The sequence below is a fragment of the Microplitis demolitor genome, chromosome 4, assembly GCF_026212275.2.
Source record: "Microplitis demolitor isolate Queensland-Clemson2020A chromosome 4, iyMicDemo2.1a, whole genome shotgun sequence".
NCBI classification, from domain to species: domain Eukaryota; kingdom Metazoa; phylum Arthropoda; class Insecta; order Hymenoptera; family Braconidae; genus Microplitis; species Microplitis demolitor.
This window is the reverse complement of record NC_068548.1, coordinates 7,526,060-7,534,952: the sequence shown is the minus strand read 5'-3', so window position 1 is coordinate 7,534,952 and position 8,893 is coordinate 7,526,060.

The window sequence follows — 8,893 nt, the reverse complement described above, 5'->3', positions numbered from 1 at the left end:
TCTTTGCCGTGTACTCGTCGTTCTGCTGTAACTCGAAATTTATTTCATTCGAGGCCTCTCGGCTGGAATAAAATAAATTTTTCCGCGTAAATTATTCAATAATTAAATTCAATAATTTTAATAAATGTATTCAGGCCTGTCGGCCGCTCTAGACAAAAATTTCCCGCGTTATAAAATCGTAATTTCAGGCCTTGCGACACCAATTCGCCGGCCGAATGTTCTAGTCAATTTTAACGTAATTCTAGTCGTAAAATTAGTCATAAAATAATTATAAAATAATGTTAAAATAATTCTAATTAAAATTATAAAATCAAAATTAAGACGCTAGAAAAATTACGATAAAATTGTGTCGAGTAAAACTTAAGAATGGATTATTTTGTCAGTAAATTAAGTTGAGTAAGAATAATTATCAGAAAATTTCGAGTAAATTAAATATATATATTGGAAGCAATTGTTAAAGGAAAATTTGTCAGTGAAAATTAATTAATTAATAATTAAATTAAAACCAAAATTAATTAATTAATAAATATAATTGAATTAAATAAGACAGTGAAAATTAATAAATGAATTAAATGAATCAGTGAGAATTAAGTAGTTGTGAAATGTTTATACTGGAAATTTTATTAGTGCAATTTTATATTAAAATATCAAGTTTAATAATTGAGTAAAAGAAAGTGATGTCATTGAGTACGAATTAAATAAAATAAAGTAGAGTTCAAAGTCGAGTCAGTAAATTTAGTAAAGGAAAACTGTGTCTGTGATTTAGGTCCGGTGGACATGTTAAGTTATTTTAAACAATTATACATCCAGGGGATGTTTTTAAAATAATATTAAGGTTTCCCGTCCAGGGGACGAGGTATATTTTAACGTGGGTGTGTGGGTGTGGAAAACCGTCCAGGGGACGAGAGAAATTTAGTTTGTCATAAGTTACCGTCCAGGGGACGAGGAAATTTAGTTTGTCATAAGTTACCGTCCAGGGGACGAGAAAATATTAGTTTGTCATAAGGAAACCGTCCAGGGGACGAGAAAATTTAGTTTGTCATAAGGAACCGTCCGGGAGACGAGATAATCATTAGTTTGTCATAAGGAAATTTAGTTTGTCATAAGGAAAATATTAGTTTGTCATAAGTAATGTCCAGGGGACTCAGTAGTTTGTCATAAGAATATTAGTTTGCCATAAGTAAATAATTATTGTCAAAAAGTTAAGAAAATAAAGCAAGGTGCTTAAATTAAATAAAATTTGAATTAACATTATTTCAGCCTACTCTACGATTCCTCTTCTCACTCACAAAATATTACAAACGACCCTGAGTAATAAATTAATTTAATTTAATAAAAATAAAATCATACAACACCCGGTTCTGGAAGGCCGAGTCCATCTTCCAGTGGCGCCCTATTATTCGACTATAATACTAGGTGCGACCAGACTTGGCAAGATTAGTTTCTCTGTCATACTGTCGTTGATGACTGAATCTTTCCAGAAGGTGTTTCTGGCATTAAAATCTCCAGGAATGATATAGTATACCTTGCTATCGTTTAGTTTAAATTCTTCAGCTAGTTTGTCCAGTTCTGTGATGAAAGTTTTATTAGTACTTTGTGTCGCATACAAACTGATAATAAGTAGTGTGTTCTGGGAGTTGGTTTTGATCTTGATTGCTGTATAGTCTACGATTTTGTTGTTCCGTGAGTTAGGATATTAAATAGTAGTATATGTGTTTTTTGTGCGCTGCTATTGCTGTTCCTCCACCCTTTGTTGAATTGGGTATGTCAGTTCTAATCAGGTGATGTTGGGTAAGCTGCACTTTATGTTTAGGATTTAGTTTGGTTTTAGAAAGTAAGCAAATGTCAGGTTGGTACTGATCGATAAACTTTTGGAGATCGAATCTACATTTAAGTGAGCCAATTTAATTGACGTTAATTGCTGTTATTTTGATGTTATTGTTGCCGTTAGGATCCATGTCTATTCCATATTGAAATGGGCCATTATATGGTCGATTCTAATTGAGTTATTAATTATTTTTTTATTAAGATCTTGGATTTCTTTGATAATATCATTTTTGAAATTTGCGAGAAGAGCTTCGAGGTTTGTTGTGTTGGTATTATTATTATTATTGTTACTGGGACTATAAGCTGCGATTCATGTTATCGTTTAATTGATGGTATGCTGGATGGCTTCTGTGAGATGACTGGGCCTGAGGTCCATTGATTATGTTGGCGTAAGTTTGGCCGGGTACTACATAGTTATTGATTGAGTTGGCGATGTTTCTTTTATTACTTGGATTTTGTTGTTTCATATGTTTAATAATTTTTGTGGTCATTTTTAGCATCGGGCAACCTTTGTACGCCGCTGAGTGTCCTTGTTCACCGCAATTTATGCAACAGAGTTTAGTTTTATCATTAGACTCCTTTAGGGGGCAGTCTTTAACTTCATGTTTTTCTGCACATTTGCTGCATCTGGGCTTGAAGTTACAATTGCTGCTGGCATGCCCAATTTGTTGACATTTTTTACACTGGAATATCGTTGGTTTTTTCAGTCTCTCCCATCTAATGAATTGGTTTAACAGTTTTTTCTGTCTTGTCAGCGGCGCTGCCAAGCTGTCATGTGATAAAGTGACTATAAAGTGAAAATGGTTAGGAGTCTCTTTATTGAAAATTAGTTTGGAGACTTTATTCATTTTTACATCTGGTAGATTTAGTTCAGTGAGTGCTGCAGCGACATCATCTTGGTTGTAACCTCTTCTTACTCCTCTTAGAACGAGAGGTTTAATTTTCAAATATCTCGGTGTGAATGTAAAATACTCCATCGCTTTGTCTTTCATGCACTTGATTGTTGCGTCATAAGTTTCAATGTCGTTTGTACTAATATTAATGAGTTTGCTGTCATATTCTTTAATCGTAAATTTTGTGGCAGAGATATTATTATTTTTCAAAAATAAAATTGCATCTTTAGTACTCAGCAATTGTGCATATATGGGTGGGGGTTTAATTTTGGGACTATATTTAGTAGCTGACTTATTGTTACCTAGGTTAGTTTTATTTTTATTATTATTGTTTTTGTTTTGGACTGGTAAGGCCGTGTCCATATCTGTGTCCTCGTCCAAGTCGGAGTAAGAGTTTGTGGTAGTGACATCTGTGTGGTCCCTTACTTTACGCATTTTTGCCGTTCGACGTGGTTTTTGAAACCCTTCTTTATCCACCTTCGGGTCGTTATCCATTGCGTCACCGTCCGAGTTATCCGATGATCTGCTATTGCATCTTGCGGCTGCAAGGTTAGGTTTGACGCTACATTTTTTTGTAGCTTTATATATTTCCGCGAATTTATTTGTGTTAAATAATTAATCAAATTCTTTTATTTGTTTGATTGTTGTCAAATCAATTTCATCTCCACTGGGGCTGGTGCTCGGTTCACCCAGCTTCCTTTTGAGACTATCCATGATGGATGCTTGACGGGCCTTCCGCCCTTTGTTCACTTGGGACAGCTGTATTTTCGCTTTAATTCTATATATTTCAGAGAGAAATTATAAATGAAAATCAAGATAACACTCAGTACACTGTTCCATAATATAAAAATTGTGAATTATGTCGAGATTTGTATGGCTAAGCTCACTTATAGAAATCACACATAAAAGGCTCAGAGGTTGCACATGTGATGCTTCTCGAACCTCAAACGGCAAAAACTGGAAGGCTGAAGGCTCGTTGGTTTTTTTTTTTTTTTTTTTTTTTTTTTTTTTTTTTGAAAAGTTTATTTTTATTTTTCCACAAACAATAATTACATAAATGTTAACACAGATTAAAAAATACAATAAAAAGAACTGTAACATAATTATAATAAATAAGATTATTTTGTCTTAGCTAGCTATATTAAATAGATCTCGCTAAGAGACATATTGGAGATTGCACTATTTGTTTCAGAAACATAAATAATTTTAACATTCATAGTTAAGCCATATAGTTTTTTAAAAGATGTAAAAAGTTGCGTAATATCAAAGCATCTAAATATTTAAGGTGAAGGTGTGGGCTAAGGAGTAGGACGGGTAGGAGGTTGGGTAATGGGAGGGGAGGATAGTAATAATTAAACTAAACTTACTATTTATATACATATTTACAAAATTTGCCGAATGATAGGCGCAAGGGGTTATAGAGAGGCAACCTCTGAAGGTCGACTTGAGTTGGAGTCTGGTTTAATGGTCCCAAATAGTTCTTCTCCTGATCTCGTCTAGAAGTACGGCATCTGTCTGGAGCCACCAGTAATTTTCATTGGTGCGGTGTGTGTCACAGAGGTCCATTTTAGGCAGCGAAGTTGAGAACATCATATTTAAGTCTTCAAAGAGTTCTGTTGTTAACTTTTTAGTCAAGCAATGTCGTCTCGCGTGGTAAATGATTAGGAGGTTATTTCCATCTTGTAATAAACTTCTGCTGTCACAGAACGTGAACATCTCTGGAGTGATGTATCCAGTTGCACAAGCATTAAGACAGATGTTATCATCGGGGTAGCTTAGTTCATCTATCAAAGGATTATCAATACTTCTATAATTAGTGTAGTAGTTCCTGCATAGTTTGAGGTAGAGTCTATTCTAGTGATGTTAGCTTCTTTATAAATCTTCTTGTTACTTAATCTTTCCCGATAATCAGTCTCTGCTTTACGATACATGCCAATACTGGAACGTAGAGCTGATCTCTCCAGTCTTCTGTACTTTTCCATGACAGTGGGGTTCATGTTCCAGAGTATAGGTGCGGCATAGGTGATCAGTGGGCGGATCAACAACTGATAGCAAATGAGTTTTGCTTTTGATGACAAGTTTCTGTTATAAAATATTCTGGAGTTTATTTTTATTGCAGTTTTGGCTTTTTCGAGTTGTGCTTTATGATCGGAATTGGACTGATGAGTTTGTCAAGTATTTTAATGAAAATACTGCCTACGAATGTTGCGTTTTAACCATTCATAGCCATTGGTGTTACACGGGTAATAAAAAAAGAGAAACTTATTTTTCCATAGACGCAAGCTGCAAAAATTCTGCTTGTACATCATTTCGATTTATTTCCAAAGTTCCTATTAGTGATCCTTTTTCAAATATTAAAGTCCTCGTTTATTGGCAACGAGTAATTAAACACAATTCTAATGAGATTCATAGACGTTTTTGTAAAGGTAAAGAACGTGAGGTAGTAGCTGAAGAATTGAAAGATAAGAATCCATCTGTATTAGAAGCTCTGAAATTAAGTAAAATTCCTCTCCATATTCTAGAATCTGGTAACAGAAATAATGCTCCGACTAAAATGTTACTTCAAAAAATTTCAAGCGAACAAAAAAACAAAGATAATTTGCATCCTGATTCTGAAATCGGTCTGAAATTATTGGCTGATAAATCAAGAGAAAACCAGCTTTGGCAAGGTGAATTTTACAGTGGATACATTCAAGATAATCTGAACGTAATTTGTTTTACAGAAAATCAGTTGCGGTATTTAGTTAACTTGAAATCCCCTGTTTTTTGTCACTTAGATGCCACAGGATCGGTAATTTCTCACCTCTATCAATCTTCAAAACCTGTTTATTATTACGCGCTTATTTTACCTGGCTGTGAAAAAGAATTTAGTCCTATGCCAATTGGGGAATTCTTTACGGATACTCATGATGTTCCTCAAATTTCATATTTTTTATCCCGAGTCAATTATGGAATTCGTAAATTAAAACCTAAGAAGCTCGTTATTCATAAAATTGAGACTGACTTTAGTTTAACCTTAATGATTTCGTGTATTTTAAGTTTCAATCAAATGTCGTTATCACAATATTTGCGTGTCACATATGAATTTTTAACAAACAAACTTGCTAGATTTCCCGCCATTACAGTAGTTCACGTATGCTCATCTCATATGATTAAAACAGTTAAGAGAAAAACTTACAGTCATTGCAAATCTAAAAAACAAAGAGACGTCGCTCTTTATTTCACCACTCAGTTGATACATTGCACAAATTTAGAAGATCTTGCTGTTATCATTGAAAATTTTATTATTATTTTTGGAGTCAAAAATTTAATACCGAACTTTCAAAACCGTTACGAGACCATAGAACCTACTAACGAGATGACAGTACAAGAAGATCAGTCTATAGATGACAGTGAAAACGACACACGCTTCAAAGACGATATAGAAAACGACCCTGACAATCACGAATTAGAAGACGGGAGGACAGGATCTCCTTTTTTCAAAGACGTCCAAAAAATAAAAATAAAATTATTTTCAATCGCAGAACAGTATGTGCAAAGCATCAATCCCGAAGCATTAAAAATCGATGAATTTTATTGCGAAAAATTTTGTAATTGTATTTTAAATTATGTGATTCCATATTTTCCATTTTGGTCTGCAGGAATACTGTCACTCTTTGACATCCGACGCGACAGTAACGCTTCTATTGAAAGCTATTTTAAAAATATAAAACATATTATTTTTCGTCATAAGATACGACTTCCGATACCTCGATTTATATCAGAAATTGAGAAATTACTACCCAGCTGGTTACTGCAACGACAATACGAAATACGGACCGACAGACAAACAAACCGAGCAGACGTACGAGACCGAAACCTGAAACGCAGAAGCCACGTACCTGAACTTTCGACAGAGCTATGGAAAGTGGAGTCACTACCCAAAAGAAAAGCAAACGCTAATTTACTTTTTCAATTAATAAAAAAATCGATGTTCAGGTAAATAGCTTAGATTCAGATTTCCCTGACGATTCTTTTTCTATTAATCAAGAAAAATTAATTAAAAATGATATTCACACTGATGCAAATGAACTCAAAAATATTTCAATTTTTACTGATGTAATTATCGCGAATCAATTGGACGCTTCGGAACTGAGTGAAGAAATAAAGAAATAAATGATCATGGTATATTTTGATTCCCTTCACGGTAATGCCCCACCAGAATTAATTGAACGAATATGTCGGGTTATTTCGATGTCAAGAGAGAGTAGAAACAGTAAGTCAAGAGGATGGAAAGATTGGAGAGTTTACAGCCCAGAAAACATACCCTTCCAAGATGCTACTGATGGCAATTGCGGAGTACATGCGTGTATTTATGGATACATGATATGTAGCAGGTCCGGAGAAAAATTTGAAAGTTACGAAGTGAACAAAGCAAGGAAGGGAATTGCAGATTTTTTATACACCTTTAAAGATGTAATCGAGAGCGATGTGGATGGAACGGAGCAGTTACCAATTATCGTCGAAGAAGGGTATGAAAAAAAGGTGTCGACGCGAAAGAAATTCATCCTTGAGCGATCAAGAGATATTACATTAGAGTGCTCTAGTATTTTTGATTTTTGTCAGAACTTGGGAGCCTTAATGGAAGCAGTCTGAAAAATGTGCATACTATGACAATGGTTTGATTATAATAATAAGCAAAGCTACCTTAAGTATGTATATGTATATGTATACTTGAGACAGCTTTACTTATTATCATAATTAAACTATATGTATACACATTAGACTGTTTCAGGAAAAAAAAATTTTCTTTTTTTTTTTTATTAAATACAGCTAGAAAGTTACTTTAATGAAAGAAAGAAAAAATCATCCTAAAATTTCAAACATAAAGCTAGCACACGGTGGATTCCCTTTTTCAATTTAAAATACATAAAAAACAATATTCTTTATTTCGTAAATAACTAGGCAAAAAATTTGAGTAGTATATACTTTTTTATAAAGACACTTTTAAGATGTACTAAAAAAAAAAAAAATTTTTTTTTTCCTGAAAGTCTCATATATAAATATACATAGACGACTGTTTTGCTATTCGAGTGAAAGAACCAACGACAAGTGATCAGTGATTTAAAAGTGCAAGTTAAGTGAAGAGTGTACCAAGTATAAATTGCTAATAACTTTTTCATGTATTCTATTATTAAATTTATTATTATTATTATTAGTATTAGTATTATTATTTTTATTATTATTATTATTATTGTTGTTGTTATAATTATTGTTATTATTATTATTATTATTATTATTATTATTATTATTATTATTATTATTATTATTATTATTATTATTATTATTATTATTATTACTATTATTATTATTATTGTTATTGATGTTTTTATAACTAAGCCGTATTGAGTTATTCTTAATAAACATAATTTAAATATTGTAAATAGTTGTAAAAAAGTGTGAATAGTTAAAGACACTGCGCAAAGAGATTGGAATGAAATGCTGTAAAGTAGTGTTTCGCGTTTTTAAACATGCCAGCTAATATATTTCGTCGGCTGCCAGTCCTAAGCCTGGAAAAATGTGAAAGAAAACGCGGATCCTTAAAGTCATCGTTTATTCATTCGTCTTTACTCGAGTTCCAACCGATTGTATAAAACTATTTTAGAATAGGTTTCATTAATTATGATTCGATCAATGTACTTATTAACAGTAGCTAAAATAAATAAAGTATTTGTACCAAATATAATACTGATTGTTTATTACATCGTACAAAGTGATATTATGTTACTTTCCATACAGTTATGTTACTTTCAATCAGTTACCACCATTGAAAATAAGTTATAATCTTTAACTTTTTAAGTTAGAGAAATGCCGCTTTATTCAAAACAAAAGAGTAGTTCGCGGTTGATTTTAATGTAAATGTTCCCTCTTGCCTAGCTCCCTACTTTGGCACAGTATAACCTTTCTTTCCCATCCCCATTATTGATTACAATCAAGAAGAAGTGTAATTTTCCAAGGGGTGACGATAGCAAAATCTACCATGGAGTACGGTTAATTATTTTATAATCCTACCTGTAACAGTGCGGACTTCTAGTCAATATACTCAGAATTTGCTCAGAATAGAATGGTGGGTGCAAGGGAATGCAATGCTGAGAGAATAATGTCAGTAGCTTCCGTATAAAAAGTAAATGAAT